At 43.5% G+C, this 16,833-nt stretch overlaps 1 long non-coding RNA gene across 1 annotated transcript; it reads right to left on the bottom strand.

Moving 5' to 3' along the window:
• Positions 1-272: 272 nt before the first annotated feature.
• Positions 273-9,887, bottom strand: LOC113876457. The gene is made up of 4 exons (XR_003506495.1): positions 9,416-9,887; positions 3,582-3,631; positions 2,441-2,477; positions 273-692 (listed from the first exon to the last, which is right to left on the bottom strand). It is a non-coding gene; the product is annotated as an uncharacterized LOC113876457 (long non-coding RNA).
• Between the last annotated feature and the right edge of the window lie 6,946 nt (positions 9,888-16,833).

Genomic DNA, 16,833 nt, shown 5'->3' on the forward strand with positions numbered 1-16,833 from the left:
CTTGCATTCCTATACACTAATAATGAGAAAACAGAAAGAGAAATTAAGGAAACAATTCCATTCACCATTGCAACGGAAAGAATAAAATACTTAGGAATATATCTACCTAAAGAAACTAAAGACCTACATATAGAAAACTATAAAACACTGGTGAAAGAAATCAAAGAGGACACTAATAGATGGAGAAATATACATGTTCATGGATTGGAAGAATCAATATAGTGAAAATGAGTATACTACCCAAAGCAATTTATAGATTCAATGCAATCCCTATCAAGCTACCAATGGTATTCTTCACAGAGCTAGAACAAATAATTTCACAATGAGCTTATTTTTTAAACAATTCAGGTATAACTGGTTGTATGTCCCAGACGTTATCTTCTGTAGTACAAATATCAATATCCTTTTAATCAGGTATGCAACCAACCAGTTTAAGGCTTTTAGGACTTGCTCCGTTCCATGTATCATTACTTTATTATTTATGAATTTCCTTACCTTCTCTGTGAGGAATTCAGCAACCATAGCCGCTAGAAGTTCCATGGTCTTGTGCTCCTTCAGTGAAATAAGTAAAGCCATGAGGAAAACTGCAAGTGCGTCTGCTCCTTTCAGTCCCCGTCCAGAATTTGTTTTCTCTGACAGAAGTCACGGGATGAAGTCACTGGCCAGTGAGTGTTGACAGGAACAGGGCAACACTTGAGGGAAGAGGTTAGTTCACGCCCATTTGTTTGCCAGCATGATGACTAATCATAAAACTTCGGGGAGGATTCAGTGTATACGTCAAAGTCCATAGTGTATGTCACATTGCACTTGAAAATGTATTGCTTATTTTAAAATATCTTTTGATATTGAGTTCTGACTAATTCAACAGTGTTAAGAGAATAGACTGTGTATGATTTTAATACCTTTATACCATGACATTTTTGTACCTTGTTTTATGTCCCTGGATGTGTTCCAGTGTCTCCTAGTTTATGGGAACTTGAAGAGAATTTGTATCCTACTGTTGTGTGAAAATTATGTAAGTCTTAATTATGTTGAATTGGTTCCTTGTGCTTTTCAGGTCTACTCTATCCTCTACCTCTCTGAATATTTGTTCTATACATTTTTGAGAGTTTGATATTGAAACTCCAATTACAAACCTTAAGTTATCTATTCAAAATATAATTACAATATAGAGTGGAAATACATGTAGCCTTGTTCTCTATTTTTCAAGTCTCCTGTAAATGTGTTTGCATACTTTCATAATTAAAAAATAAAAGAGAGAAAAATGAATGAAGACTAACAATTTAAAAAATCGGGGGAAAGATTGATATGCAGTGGGCCTCTCCCTCTAGCACTATTGCCGTTGGCGGCCCTTAGCACCTGGTAACTGAGAATGATCCTGTGCAGAGTGGACCCAGGGGGACACGGTACTAAACAGGTGTCAGTTCAGAGCCGTTTTCCTTTTATCCTCTTCTGCGGAACTTCTGACAGTGGGAGCAGATTGCCATCCTGTTTATTAATTTAAAGTATAGTTGATTTACAGTGTTGTGTTTGATTTCTGCTACACTGCAAAGTGATTTATTTACATATCTATCTAGTCTTTTTCATATTTTTTCATTATGGTTCATCACAGGGTAATGAGTGCTATACTGTAGGACCTTGGTGTTTACTCACCCTACATATAGCAGCTTCCATCTGCCAGTCCCAAACTTGCAATCGTTCCCTCTCCCAACCACCTTCCCCTTGGCAACCAGAAGTTGTTCTCTATGTCTGTGAGTCTGTTTTTGCTTCAAGGACAAGTTTGTTTATGTCTTATTTTAGATTCCACGTACAAGTGATATATGGTATTTGTCTTTCTCTTTCTGATTTAACTCACTCAGTATGATAAACCCTAGGGCCGTCCATGTTGCTGCAAATCACATTATTTCATTATTTTGAATGGCCGAGTGATACTCCATTATGTACGTATAATGTATATATATGTATGTACATATACCACATCTTCTACATATACCGTGCATCTGTTGATGGACATTTAGTAGTTTCCATGTCTTGGCTATTGTCAGTAGTCTTGGCTAGTTTGAACACTGGGGTCCATCTATCGTTTTGAATTACACATATGTCTCAGTACATGCCCAGAATTAGGATTGCAAGATATATGGCAACTATATTTTTAGATTTTTTGAGGAACCTTCATATTGCTTCCAAGTGGCTGCACCAGTTTACATCCCCAGCACCTGTTCTCCACAAGCCCTGCAGCATGTAGTATTTGGACACTGGTTTCTCTTCCTAACTCCTCCCCTCGGCTGCCGTCAGTGTCCCTGTCCCCAGTGGCTGCAGCGTAAACCCCCGCGTCCTGTGCTGCTTGTAGACACTACAGGGGGTCCCCCCAGCCCCAGTGCACTCGAGCAAAATATGAAGATTTCTGCTCATATGTCAGGAGACTGTCTTTCTTATTTACCTTATAAGGCTGCTCAGAAGGTAAGAATCACTGATTTCTGGAGGAGCAAAGAAGAGAAAAAAGAAACATATTTCCATTTTACTCACAGAGGGAATTTACTCAATTGCTGTCAGTCATTAGTAGCTTGAGGGCAAGGGCTTTGCTTTGTCTGGAAATCACAGATCAAACCCAATAATATTTCAGCGCACAGAATCCATCAACTTGAAAACTATATTTATAAGTTATTTCAGTAACTCATCTTTTTTGTTAAACACTTTTAGGATATCATCAGCTGTTTTACATTAGGATTTTAAAATTTCCTTTACCAGCTGAGCCACAAGGGAAGCCCCCTGGGTTGGGAAGTTCCCCTGGAGGAGTGGCTACTCTCCAGTATTCTGACCTGGAGAATTCCACGGAGTGTAATCCATGGGGTCGCAAAGAGTCGGACACGACTGAGCAACTTTCACTTCATTTTAAATTTCCTAATGTGAAATTGATCAGAGACCAGTGCTTCTCAAAATGGTCTTCCCTCTAGGAAGCACTTTTGCAAAACCATCAGAGTACAAGAACTATCTGTGAGTGACTTAAAGATATGGTGACACGCATGAGCACAATGTAATGGGTTAGAAACTGGATTACAATAACCAGAATTATGACTTGGTAACATCAGGACATTCCAGGTTTGTAGGAATTCCATAATTTTTAACACATGTCTATTAATAGCAACCATCCACAGAAGAACTCTAGAAGACTTATATTTGATAACGCTCCCCATGGTATTTAACACACCAGTCATGCTGCTGCTGCTGCTAAGTCGCTTTAGTCGTGTCTGACTCTGTGTGACCCCATAGATGGCAGCCAACGAGGCTCCCCTGTCCCTGGGATTCTCCAGGCAAGAACACTGGAGTGGGTTGCCATTTCCTTCTCCAATGCGTGAAAGTGAAAAGTAAAAGTCAAGTCGCTCAGTCGTGTCCGACTCTTAGCGACCCCATGGACTGCAGCCTACAAAGGCTCCTTGCCCATGGGATTTTCCAGGCAAGAGTACTGGAGTGGGGTGCCATCGCCTTCTCCGACCAGTCATGCTAGTTAATCTAATATTTGCCTCTGAGCTGCCTCCCACTTCCTCTCGAACACTCCAAGTTGGTTAGAGAAAGAGACTTACCATCTGTTCTCCAAGGCAGCTCATTATTCCAGGAAAAGTTTGTTCTGTTACTAGAGAGAGAAAACCAAATTCCAGTCTTGTACCAGCTTACTATTAAAAAGAAAGTTCTTTACCTAATTAAATTTAATTTAACCTTAATCAATCCTCCTTTTTTTAAAAAACGTTTCTCATTTTTTGTATCCATATGACGTGTCTCTTGCTTTTCCCTATCCAAATCAGCAAAATTATCCTCTTGTTAGATTTCAAGAAAAACTACTGTTATTTTCTATATCTTCTTTTGACAACAAGCCTATATCCTACTTGCATTCCATTCTCTTACCATTTTTAGTAACTGTAAATACATTGCATTTTTTAAATCCCTTAAAACTTAAAACCAAGAAACAAGCAATTGAATTGTATTTCTTTTTACGAATATTAGATTTCATAAAGTATATGACATACATATTTCATAGCAGAATTTTTCTTTAGGTGGTGAAGATGTGTGTTTAATAAACACATTTAGTGTTTTTATTTATAAGAAGGTAAAGATAAATAAACATTGACTTGTTCAATAGTCAATGTTTCAGTATTTTATCTAAAATTGATTTCAGTCTTCAATGCATTCTCATCATTTGACTGAATTTAGCAAAACCCCAAAGTTCTAAATTCCCCAAAATCTGGAAACACAAACTATAATTCTTTTAAAGAGTTTACCTAAAAACTTCTCTACCGTTTATCTCTTATTATCTATGACAGTATCATCATGGTTAATTTTCTTGCAGTCAAAGTTGGCAACAGATAGGACTTTTTGACTGGCAGTGGAACTAGGTGCAATGAAAGTGGATGACAATGTTGGTGACTCATGTCTGCATTAATTCACACACAGTTAAAGAACAACCTAACCTGAGGTCAGTACCAGATACGGACTTAATATTGAACATTTCCCAGATTATGTGAACCTTAGAAATACTTTATTTGTAAGGGCTTACTTTTCTTTAAGTCAATTAAATGGACCTCATTTAGAAATGAATCTCAGGAATTTTATCTAAAGACAAAGACACACGCTGAGTCATACATATATTCAGCTAAGACTAGATCTCATTTTTTCATCAGTCTTATGTGACTGTTTTCCTTTCCACATTTTCTCACTTCTCTGGTTAAATTTATTCTTTTTTTTTTCTAATCTCACTGCAAGGCATGTGGGATATTCGTACCCCAACCAAGTATTCAACCTTCAGCCCCTGAATTTGACTGGTGGAGTCTTAACCACTAGACCAAGAGTTAAGTTCCTACATTTATTCTTTGGTGAAAGTTTTCTTTACAGACAAAAGGCAGGCAGAGGACTTGGCTGGGGGTTTATTCTGGGAAAGCCTCAGAGGCTCCTGCTTGGTTACAGTCTGTCCCTTCCCTGGTCTGCCCCTGGCTGGAGTCTCAGCCCTCCAGGAGAAGGAAGTCAGCACAGAACCGGGCAGGAGACCGTATGAGAGTTCAGATATCCTTTGTATTCTTAGAGTGAAGTCTATACAGAAGACAATGGCACTTCACTCCAGTACTCTAGCCTGGAAAATCCCGTGGACGGAGGAGCCTGGTGGGCTGCAGTCCATGGGGTCGCTGAGAGTCGGACGCGACTGAGCAACTTCACTTTCACATTTCACTTTCATGTACTGGAGAAGGAAATGGCAACCCACTCCAGTATTCTTGTCTGGAGAATCCCAGGGATGGCAGAGCCTGTTGGGGTGCAGCATACACTGTTAGGGGGCTCAGTGATAAAGAATATGCCTGCAATGCAGGACATGCAGGAAACATGCATCTGATCTCTGGGTCCATAGGATCCCCTGGAATAGGAAATGGCACCCCACTGCAGTATTCTTGCTTGGGAAACCCCATGAACATAGGAGGCATACAGTCCAAAGAGTCACAAATGGCAGCTGAAAAGGCATACAGGTCATCCGTTGTCAGGAGGGTAGAGGTGGTGTGTTGCTGGTAACAGCAAAAATTCTGTTTCTAAATTTTTGTCAAGTGTTAGAGCAAACTGCTGTTGAGGAAGCAATAAAGGAAGGCAAGCTGGTAATCTGTGTCTTCTGAATACTATTATCATGATCTTAGGGATGTTTCCCCAGGTTCAAATCAGTCTTGTTGGTTAGGCAGGCAGAGTTGGGATGTATAAATCAGAAGGAAACTGAAATCTTAGCCGTAAACATCCCACAGTGATGAGTCCTTTTACCCAATAATGCACGATGCTGTCTTGTCGCTGCTGCTGCTGCTGCTGCTAAGTCACATCAGTCGTGTCCGACTCTGTGTGACCCCAGAGACGGCAGCCCAACAGGCTCGTCTGTCCCTGGGATTCTCCAGGCAAGAATACTGCAGTGGGTTGCCATTTCCTTCTCCATGCTGTCTTGTTAAGACTTCACAAAGATAGCGTAGATACTGAACTGACACATAAATAGAAATTAAACCATGATGACTTCAGCTGGTTGGTGACCAAACTTCTTAAAGACATATATGATCTTACTGCTTAAGCAACTCATGCCTAACTGTTTCCATGTCACCAAAGCTATCTTGTGTAGGACAGATAGCAGCAACCACTGGACTAGGTGTTTAAGCCACTCACTGAAGGGCCTCTGGGCCGGCCCTAATTCATAGACTTGTAATTTATCTTCTACAAAGGTCCATAACATCTCTGTGAGAAGGTCAGCAACTATATTTTCAAGAGATTCTTTGACCTTGTTCTTGGCTAAATGAATCAGTGTCTCCATGCCAAAAAAGTGAGCATTTCTGTTGCTTTTAGTCTAGGTCCTGAATTTACTTGCTCTGACAGACATATGGGAAGTCTCCATCTCCTAGAGGCTGTGTTTTGGCTACTCCTTACTGCGCTGTTGGATACAGCACAGTATCCAACAAAGTGGCACAAATTAACACTTTATTGCTATATACAGTACTTTCTTGACTGTATATGAAATGGATATAAGAAAGAAGTTTTTATACTTTTATACTGTTTTCTTGTAGTGGATATAACAAAACAAAATTGTTATATACACAACTTTCCTGGCCAGGAGTGGATATAACAAAGCACAAGAGAGATATTTTGAACTAATGGTTTCTAGTGGGAGGGCAGGAGCTTAAATATGGGGAGGCGGAGGTACCAGCTGCTGGGAGGAAGACAGGCTCCCCTGTCCATGGAATTTTCCAGGCAGGAATAGTGGGATTGGGTTGCCATTTCCTTCTGCAGGCGATCTCCCCTACTCAGGGATCGATCCCGTGTCTCCTGTGTGTCCTGCATTGGCAGGCGGATTCCTGAACACTAGTGCCACCTGAGAAGCCCTAAGACAGCTTCAAGGATGGAGCGTACAACATGGGAATATAGGCAATACTTTGTAAGAGCTGTAAGTGGAAAGTGGCTTTCAAAATTGTCAACAAAATAATTGTAGAATTTAAAACAAAGAAAGTGAGTTGAGCCTGGGTGTGTGAGTAAAGGGTCGCTGGACTCGAGCCCAGGGGAAGTGAGGGAGGCCAATGGTGAGAGGTCTTGGGGTGGGGTCTAGAGTGTGGGACAGAGGGCAGGCTTTCCAGGCTCCGCTGGGACCAGGCTGAGAAGGGCAGGATTTCTCTTAGAGGGGGTCTGGGTGGGGCCTGCAGCATCTGGAGAAGCTCTGTAGGAAAGCCAATGCGGAGTGGGGGTGTCTGGGTGGGGAGGAAGACCTGCAGGAGAGGGAGTGGTCACACGGGGGCGCCAAACGTCCTTCCACAGAGTTCGCCAGACGCTGAGACCCGTGAGTAGATGAAACCGACTCAGACCCTAGCGGAGGCTGAAATGGAGCCAGAGCCGAGGAAGGGGTGGGGATCGAGGACAGAAGAATCTAGAACACGAGATTGGGTAGGGGAGGAAATGGAGGACGAGTCAGACTGTGGTGAGCAGGGCCTGAAGAATCTAGCAACTGGAGAGAGGGAGGGGGAGAGAATGAAGGATGGGGCAGGCCTAGGAGTGTGCAGAGCCCAGAAGAATCTAGAAAAGCCGGGGATGGGGGATGAGTTTAGGGGGCAGGGGGTGAGGAGAGGGGCACTGCCCTGAAGGATGGGAGGGGAACGTCATAGTGAGGAATAACTCTGATGGGGGAGGGGCGGGGCTGCATTCCCAGTTTCCCTCCTTGAGGCAAATAGAGGCCTCAGGTGCATCCGGCACCGTTGGAACCGCCAGCCTCCTGGGCCCCGCCTTGGGAAGCACGGAGCTTCTTGGAGTCCACACCGTCGTCGTCCACACGCTTCCCCTCCGGGGCGGTCCTTACACTCCGGGGACTCCTCCTTCCCTCTGTTCTGACCCTATTCTGTCCCTTGAGGACTGGCGACCGGGCCCTGTGCCCCCGACTCCTCTGGGGGCCGCCCGGGTTCCTCTGGCCCCTCCGCTGAGATCAGGAGCCCGTCTGCGCGGGCGCCGCCCCTGCTGCCCACAGGACGCCTCCTCCTCAGGGCTCCCCTCCGGAACGTCCCGTTTGGCACCTCGCAGCCTTCCACCCCGCTGGGACTCAGGTCCCTCAGCCCTCCTGCCCCCAGGACCCTGTTCTTCCAATTGCTCCTGGCTTCTCTCCAGATCTCCTTGCCAAAACTGGGCCTCTGTGTACTGGGGCCAGATTTTCTTCCAACCTCACCAGAAGGCATGAGGGATCTTTGTTCCCCGACCTGGATCCTACCTTCAGCCCATGAATTTCACTGGTGGAGTCTTAGCCACCAGACTACCAGCGAAGCCTCAGTTCTTGAGGCTAAATGAGGCCTGAGTCACCCCCGGGCTGCTGGATCCGCGAGCCTCCCGGGCCGCCAGCCTCCTGGGCCGCCTTGGGGAGCTCAGCGCTTGTTGGAAGTCCACACCGTCCACGCTTCCCCTTCGGGGCGGTCCTTCCACTCCGAGGGCGCCTCGGTGGCGCAGCTTCTCCTTCCCCCTGTTCTCCCCCTGTTCTGTCCCTTCAAGACCGGCGCCCGGGCCCTGTGCCCCGCGACTCCTCTCAAGGTCCCCAGGGCTCCTCCGGTCCTCAGGTTCCCTCAGGTCGGGAACCGGCCTCCCAGCTCCGCGCCCAGCGCTGCCCTGCTCCCCACGCCGACCTCTCCTCAGGGCTCCCCTCCGGAGTTTTCCCTTGGAAACCTCTTCTGCCCTCGGCCCTCCTGCCTCCTCGCTCCTCCAGACGCGGCCCTTCCCCTGCTCTGCGCCCTCCTGCGGGACCCTCACCCCAGCAGGAGAAGAAAGTCAGCACACGAACAGGCAGGAGACCACAGTTACCGTTTTATTTCTCCAGGGTCAGGTGTATTTATTGTCAGAAAGGCAGAGTTGGTATGTAGACGGTAACAGCCAAAGTTTGCTTTCCAATTTTCTCCCAGTGTTTGCGGAATTGGCAATTTAGGAGCCAATATATTAATTCAAATCCGATGTGTTTTTCCAAACTCGTTATCATAACGTTAGTGACATTTCTTCAGTTTCTAATCACTCTTCGTTAGGCAGGTGCAACTGGTATTTATAATTAGCAAGGAAACTTAAATCTCTGTTTTAAACTTCCCACAATGATGCCTGTTCTTATACAATAGTATATGACGTCCTTTAAGATTTTCTGAAGATAGTATAGATAGCGAACGGATATATAAATAGAAATTAAATCAGTCACTTTTGCTGGTTGATGTTTTAAGCTTTTAAAGACGTACATGAGCTTATTTTTTAAACAATTCAGGTATAACTGGTTGTATGTCCCGAATGTTATCTTCTGTAGTACAAATATCAATATCCTTTTAATCAGGTATGCAACCAACCAGTTTAAGGCTTTTAGGACTTGCTCCGTTCCATGTATCATTACTTTATTATTTATGAATTTCCTTACCTTCTCTGTGAGGAATTCAGCAACCATAGCCGCTAGAAGTTCCATGGTCTTGTGCTCCTTCAGTGAAATAAGTAAAGCCATGAGGAAAACTGCAAGTGCGTCTGCTCCTTTCGGTCCCCGTCCAGAATTTGTTTTCTCTGACAGAAGTCACGGGATGAAGTCACTGGCCAGTGAGTGTGTGACAGGAACAGGGCAACACTTGAGGGAAGAGGTTAGTTCACGCCCACTTGTTTGCCAGCATGATGACTAATCATAAAACTTCGGGGAGGATTCAGTGTATAAGTCAAAGTCCATAGTGTATGTCACATTGCACTTGAAAATGTATTGCTTATTTTAAAACATCTTTTGATACTGAGTTCTGACTAATTCAACAGTGATAAGAGAATAGACTGTGTATGATTTTAATACCTTTAGACCATGACATTTTTGTACCTTGTTTTATGTCCCTGGATGTGTTCCAGTGTCTCCTAGTTTATGGGAACTTGAAGAGAATTTGTATCCTACTGTTGTGTGAAAATTATGTAAGTCTTAATTATGTTGAATTGGTTCCTTGTGCTTTTCAGGTCTACTCTATCCTCTACCTCTCTGAATATTTGTTCTATACATTTTTGAGAGTTTGATATTGAAACTCCAATTACAAACCTTAAGTTATCTATTCAAAATATAATTACAATATAGAGTGGAAATACATGTAGCCTTGTTCTCTATTTTTCAAGTCTCCTGTAAATGTGTTCGCATACTTTCATAATTAAAAAATAAAAGAGAGAAAAATGAATAAAGACTAACAATTTAAAAAATCAGGGGAAAGATTGATATGCAGTGGGCCTCTCCCTCTAGCACTATTGCCGTTGGCGGCCCTTAGCACCTGGTAACTGAGAATGATCCTGTGCAGAGTGGACCCAGGGGGACACGGTACTAAACAGGTGTCAGTTCAGAGCCGTTTTCCTTTTATCCTCTTCTGCGGAACTTCTGACAGTGGGAGCAGATTGCCATCCTGTTTATTAATTTAAAGTATAGTTGATTTACAGTGTTGTGTTTGATTTCTGCTACACTGCAAAGTGATTTATTTACATATCTATCTAGTCTTTTTCATATTTTTTCATTATGGTTCATCACAGGGTAATGAGTGCTATACTGTAGGACCTTGGTGTTTACTCACCCTACATATAGCAGCTTCCATCTGCCAGTCCCAAACTTGCAATCGTTCCCTCTCCCAACCACCTTCCCCTTGGCAACCAGAAGTTGTTCTCTATGTCTGTGAGTCTGTTTTTGCTTCAAGGACAAGTTTGTTTATGTCTTATTTTAGATTCCACGTACAAGTGATATATGGTATTTGTCCTTCTCTTTCTGATTTAACTCACTCAGTATGATAAACCCTAGGGCCGTCCATGTTGCTGCCAATCACATTATTTCATTACTTTGAATGGCCGAGTGATACTCCATTATGTACGTATAATGTATATATATGTATGTACATATACCACATCTTCTGTATCCGTGCATCTGTTGATGGACATTTAGTAGTTTCCATGTCTTGGCTATTGTCAGTAGTCTTGGCTAGTTTGAACACTGGGGTCCATCTATCGTTTTGAATTACACATATGTCTCAGTACATGCCCAGAATTAGGATTGCAAGATATATGGCAACTATATTTTTAGATTTTTTGAGGAACCTTCATATTGCTTCCAAGTGGCTGCACCAGTTTACATCCCCAGCACCTGTTCTCCACAAGCCCTGCAGCATGTAGTATTTGGACACTGGTTTCTCTTCCTAACTCCTCCCCTCGGCTGCCGTCAGTGTCCCTGTCCCCAGTGGCTGCAGCGTAAACCCCCGCGTCCTGTGCTGCTTGTAGACACTACAGGGGGTCCCCCCAGCCCCAGTGCACTCGAGCAAAATATGAAGATTTCTGCTCATATGTCAGGAGACTGTCTTTCTTATTTACCTTATAAGGCTGCTCAGAAGGTAAGAATCACTGATTTCTGGAGGAGCAAAGAAGAGAGAAAAGAAACATATTTCCATTTTACTCACAGAGGGAATTTACTCAATTGCTGTCAGTCATTAGTAGCTTGAGGGCAAGGGCTTTGCTTTGTCTGGAAATCACAGATCAAACCCAATAATATTTCAGCGCACAGAATCCATCAACTTGAAAACTATATTTATAAGTTATTTCAGTAACTCATCTTTTTTGTTAAACACTTTTAGGATATCATCAGCTGTTTTACATTAGGATTTTAAAATTTCCTTTACCAGCTGAGCCACAAGGGAAGCCCCCTGTGTTGGGAAGTTCCCCTGGAGAAGGAGTGGCTACTCTCCAGTATTCTGACCTGGAGAATTCCACGGAGTGTAATCCATGGGGTCGCAAAGAGTCGGACACGACTGAGCAACTTTCACTTCATTTTAAATTTCCTAATGTGAAATTGATCAGAGACCAGTGCTTCTCAAAATGGTCTTCCCTCTAGGAAGCACTTTTGCAAAACCATCAGAGTACAAGAACTATCTGTGAGTGACTTAAAGATATGGTGACACGCATGAGCACAATGTAATGGGTTAGAAACTGGATTACAATAACCAGAATTATGACTTGGTAACATCAGGACATTCCAGGTTTGTAGGAATTCCATAATTTTTAACACATGTCTATTAATAGCAACCATCCACAGAAGAACTCTAGAAGACTTATATTTGATAACGCTCCCCATGGTATTTAACACACCAGTCATGCTGCTGCTGCTGCTAAGTCGCTTTAGTCGTGTCTGACTCTGTGTGACCCCATAGATGGCAGCCAACGAGGCTCCCCTGTCCCTGGGATTCTCCAGGCAAGAACACTGGAGTGGGTTGCCATTTCCTTCTCCAATGCGTGAAAGTGAAAAGTAAAAGTCAAGTCGCTCAGTCGTGTCCGACTCTTAGCGACCCCATGGACTGCAGCCTACAAAGGCTCCTTGCCCATGGGATTTTCCAGGCAAGAGTACTGGAGTGGGGTGCCATCGCCTTCTCCGACCAGTCATGCTAGTTAATCTAATATTTGCCTCTGAGCTGCCTCCCACTTCCTCTCGAACACTCCAAGTTGGTTAGAGAAAGAGACTTACCATCTGTTCTCCAAGGCAGCTCATTATTCCAGGAAAAGTTTGTTCTGTTACTAGAGAGAGAAAACCAAATTCCAGTCTTGTACCAGCTTACTATTAAAAAGAAAGTTCTTTACCTAATTAAATTTAATTTAACCTTAATCAATCCTCCTTTTTTTAAAAAACGTTTCTCATTTTTTGTATCCATATGACGTGTCTCTTGCTTTTCCCTATCCAAATCAGCAAAATTATCCTCTTGTTAGATTTCAAGAAAAACTACTGTTATTTTCTATATCTTCTTTTGACAACAAGCATGTATCCTACTTGCATTCCATTCTCTTACCATTTTTAGTAAGTGTAAATACATTGCATTTTTTAAATCCCTTAAAGCTTAAAACCAAGAAACAAGCAATTGAATTGTATTTCTTTTTACGAATATTAGATTTCATAAAGTATATGACATACATATTTCATAGCAGAATTTTTCTTTAGGTGGTGAAGATGTGTGTTTAATAAACACATTTAGTGTTTTTATTCAAAAGAAGGTAAAGATAAATAAACACTGACTTTTCAGTAGTCAGTGTTTCAGTATTTTATCTAAAATTGATTTCAGTCTTCAATGCATTCTCATCATTTGACTGAATTTAGCAAAACCCCAAAGTTCTAAATTCCCCAAAATCCGGAAACACAAACTATAATTCTTTTAAAGAGTTTACCTAAAAACTTCTCTACCGTTTATCTCTTATTATCTATGACAGTATCATCATGGTTAATTTTCTTGCAGTCAAAGTTGGCAACAGATATGACTTTTTGACTGGCAGTGGAACTAGGTGCAATGAAAGTGGATGACAATGTTGGTGACTCATGTCTGCATTAATTCACACACAGTTAAAGAACAACCTAACCTGAGGTCAGTACCAGATACTGACTTAATATTGAACATTTCCCAGATTATGTGAACCTTAGAAATACTTTATTTGTAAGGGCTTACTTTTCTTTAAGTCAATTAAATGGACCTCATTTAGAAATGAATCTCAGGAATTTTATCTAAAGACAAAGACACACGCTGAGTCATACATATATTCAGCTAAGACTAGATCTCATTTTTTCATCAGTCTTATGTGACTGTTTTCCTTTAAACATTTTCTCATTTCTCTGGTTAAATTTATTCTTTTTTTTTTTTTTTCTAATCTCGCTGCAAGGCATGTGGATATTCGTACCCCAACCAAGTATTCAACCTTCAGCCCCTGAATTTGACTGGTGGAGTCTTAACCACTAGACCAGGAGTTAAGTCTCTACATTTATTCTTTGGTGAAAGTTTTCTTTACAGACAAAAGGCAGGCAGAGGACTTGGCTGGGGATTTATTCCGGGAAAGCCTCAGAGGCTCCTGCTTGGTTACAATCTGTCCCTTCCCTGGTCTGCCCCTGGCTGGAGTCTCAGCCCTCCAGGAGAAAGAAGTCAGCACAGAACCGGGCAGGAGACCACATGAGAGTTCAGATATCCTTTATATCCTTAGAGTGAAGTCTATACAGAAGACAATGGCACTCCACTCCAGTACTCTGGCCTGGAAAATCCCGTGGACGGAGGAGCCTGGTGGGCTGCAGTCCATGGGGTGGCTAAGAGTCGGACACGACTGAGCGACTTCACTTTCACGTTTCACTTTCATGTATTAGAGAAGGAAATGGTAACCCACTCCAGTGTTCTTGTCTGGAGAATCCCAGGGACGGCAGAGCCTGTTGGGGGTACAGCATACACTGTTATGGGGCTCAGTGATAAAGAATATGCCTGCAATGCAGGACATGCAGGGAACATGCATCTGATCTCTGGGTCCATTAGATCCCCTGGAATAGGAAATGGCACCCCACTGCAGTATTCTTGCTTGGGAAACCCCATGAACATAGGAGCCTGGTGGACTACAGTCCAAAGAGTCACAAACAGCAACTGAAAAGGCATACAGGTCATCCGTTGTCAGGAGGGTAGAGGTGGTGTGTTGCCGGTAACAGCAAAAATTCTGTTTCTAAATTTTTGTCAAGTGTTAGAGCAAACTGCTGTTGAGGAAGCAATAAAGGAAGGCAAGCTGGTAATCTGTGTCTTCTGAATACTATTATCATGATCTTAGGGATGTTTCCCCAGGTTCAAATCAGTCTTGTTGGTTAGGCAGGCAGAGTTGGGATGTATAAATCAGAAGGAAACTGAAATCTTAGCCGTAAACATCCCACAGTGATGAGTCCTTTTACCCAATAATGCACGATGCTGTCTTGTCGCTGCTGCTGCTGCTGCTGCTAAGTCACATCAGTCGTGTCCGACTCTGTGTGACCCCAGAGACGGCAGCCCAACAGGCTCGTCTGTCCCTGGGATTCTCCAGGCAAGAATACTGCAGTGGGTTGCCATTTCCTTCTCCATGCTGTCTTGTTAAGACTTCACAAAGATAGCGTAGATACTGAACTGATACATAGAAATTAAACCATGATGACTTCAGCTGGTTGGTGACCAAACTTCTTACAGACATATATGATCTTACTGCTTAAGCAACTCATGCCTAACTCTTTCCATGTCACCAAAGCCATCTTGTGTAGGACAGATAGCAGCAACCACTGCACTAGTTGTTTAAGCCACTCACTGAAGGGCCTCTGGGCCAGCCCCAATTCATAGACTTGTAATGTATCTTCTACAAATGTCCATAACATCTCTGTGAGAAGGTCAGTAACTATATTTTCAAGAGTTTCTTTGACCTAGTTCTTGGCTAAATGAATCAGTGTCTCCATGCCAAAAAAGTGAGCATTTCTGTTGCTTTTAGTCTAGGTCCTGAATTTACTTGCTCTGACAGACATATGGGAAGTCTCCATCTCCTAGAGGCTGTGTTTTGGCTACTCCTTACTGTGCTGTTGGATACAGCACAGTATCCAACAAAGTGGCACAAAGTAACACTTTATTGCTATATACAGTACTTTCTTGACCGTATTTGAAATGGATATAAGGAAAATGTTTTTATACTTTTATACTGTTTTCTTGTAGTGGATATAACAAAAAAAAGTTGTTATATACACAACTTTCCTGGCCAGGAGTGGGTATAACAAAAAAAGCACAAGAGAGATATTTTGAACTAGTGGTTTCTAGTGGGAGGGCAGGAGCTTAAATATGGGGAGGTGGAGGTACCAGCTGCTGGGAGGAAGACAGGCTCCCCTGTCCATGGAATTTTCCAGGCAGGAATAGTGGGATTGGGTTGCCATTTCCTTCTGCAGGCGATCTCCCCTACCCAGGGATTGATCCCGTGTCTCCTGTGTGTCCTGCATTGGCAGGCGGATTCCTGAACACTAGTGCCACCTGAGAAGCCCTAAGACAGCTTCAAGGACGGAGCGTACAACATGGGGATATAGGCAATATTTTGTAAGAGCTGTAAATGGAAAGTGGCTTTCAAAATTGTCAACAAAATAATTGTAGAATTTAAAACAAAGAAAGTGAGTTGAGCCTGGGTGTGTGAGTAAAGGGTCGCTGGACTCGAGCCCAGGGGAAGTGAGGGAGGCCAATGGTGAGAGGTCTTGGGGTGGGGTCTAGAGTGTGGGACAGAGGGCAGGCTTTCCAGGCTCCAGCTGGGACCAGACTGAGAAGGGCAGGATTTCTCTTAGAGGGGGTCTGGGTGGGGCCTGCAGCATCTGGAGAAGCTCTGTAGGAAAGCGAATGGCCACCTTGGAAGTCGAAGTCATGCTTCAGCCGAGTTTGAGAGATGCTGAGATGTGTGAGTAGGTGAACCAAACTGAGACCAGAGTGGAGGCAAAACAGATCCAGGGTCCAGGGAAGGGATGGCACGAGGACAGAAGCGTCTAGAACACAGGGAGCGGGGAGGAAAGAAAAGGAGGAGGGTGTTGACCTAGGAGTGTGCAGAGCCTGAAGGGTATGCTACCCACCAGGGTTCTAGGAATCCTAAGTCAATAGACATTGATAAGAGGCCAGACAGGAAATTCAGACAAGGTTTTATTGGGGCTCTGGGTGCATGAGGAAGGGAGTCAAACAAGTGACAAGTTGCCTTGTTTGCTTCTGCGGGGTGAGGAGGTGTCAGGACGCGTGTGGGAAATCTGGTCCATTAAGTGGGGTGAGGGCAGGCTGGGTCCAGCATTGGGCTGGAGGGCTGACTGCCAGGTCTGCCCAGCCTCTTGGTGGTGCTGTGTGCAGGCATCACATCCAGGACCCCACCCTTGCTCTCAGCTCCGAAGGGGTGACTGGAGTTTTGATCTTTTTTCTTTTTTTATCTCGTGCATTGTTTGCCCAAGCTGTTCAGGTATGTAGAAGTATTTTGAGTCCCTTGTCGTTTCCTTGTTGTCTGTGGCTCAGGAAGATGTGTGTCCATGTGGAAGCA

The sequence above is a fragment of the Bos indicus x Bos taurus genome, chromosome 18 (genome assembly GCF_003369695.1).
Source record: "Bos indicus x Bos taurus breed Angus x Brahman F1 hybrid chromosome 18, Bos_hybrid_MaternalHap_v2.0, whole genome shotgun sequence".
Taxonomy (NCBI): domain Eukaryota; kingdom Metazoa; phylum Chordata; class Mammalia; order Artiodactyla; family Bovidae; genus Bos; species Bos indicus x Bos taurus.